Source organism: Pteropus alecto, unplaced genomic scaffold, assembly GCF_000325575.1.
Source record: "Pteropus alecto unplaced genomic scaffold, ASM32557v1 scaffold45, whole genome shotgun sequence".
NCBI classification, from domain to species: Eukaryota; Metazoa; Chordata; class Mammalia; order Chiroptera; family Pteropodidae; genus Pteropus; species Pteropus alecto.
The window spans coordinates 24,272,354-24,273,076 of NW_006442491.1; the positions used below are offsets into that span (position 1 = coordinate 24,272,354).

At 48.4% G+C, this 723-nt stretch overlaps 1 pseudogene; it reads right to left on the reverse strand.

Moving 5' to 3' along the window:
• Positions 1 to 204: 204 nt before the first annotated feature.
• On the reverse strand, positions 205 to 320 carry LOC112471295 (annotated as a pseudogene).
• Positions 321 to 723: the final 403 nt, after the last annotated feature.

Genomic DNA, 723 nt, shown 5'->3' on the forward strand with positions numbered 1-723 from the left:
GAATGTGCACAGGCATCATCTTGTGAAAGTGCGGATTCTGATGCAGTCTGTGATGCTGACGCTGTTGGCCCAGGAACCACACATAAAGCAGCAGGGTCTGGACCAGCGGTTCTCAAACTTGGCCGCACATTGAAGCACCTGGTGGCTTTAGCAATATTGTACCTAAGGATTCTTTTTTTTTGTTTAAATTATTATTATTTTTTGTGCCTACAGCACCTGGTCTTCCTAGGTGGTCTCCCATCCAAGTACTAACCAGGCCTCATGCTGCTTAGCTTCCGAGATCAGACATCGGGCTTGTTCAGGGTGGCATGGCTGTAGACCAGGGACTGTGGCTCCACTGGGGCACGAACCCAGGACCTTCTGCGCGTAAAGCAGACGTGCTAACCGCTACACTATGAAATCGAGTCCGTCTGATGAATTGGTCTGGGGCATGGCTTGGGCATCGGGGTTTCAGAAAACCAGGTATTGCTCACATGCCACCACGTTTGAGAACCTCTGTTCTGGATGGCATTTTACTTTATAAATAATTGTGACAAATTTTGTTTTGTCTGAATTATTTTCAGAAAGAGCACTGCACTTTTATGGGGGGAAAAAAAACTTCCTTGACAAGCCTGTCTGCGACAGATCCTAAGCCATGACAGGGCCTGAAAGTGGGGTGACTGCTTTGCCAGGATAAGGTAGAGATGGGACTCTGCCTGCCTGAGGGAGAAGAGGGGGTATGGA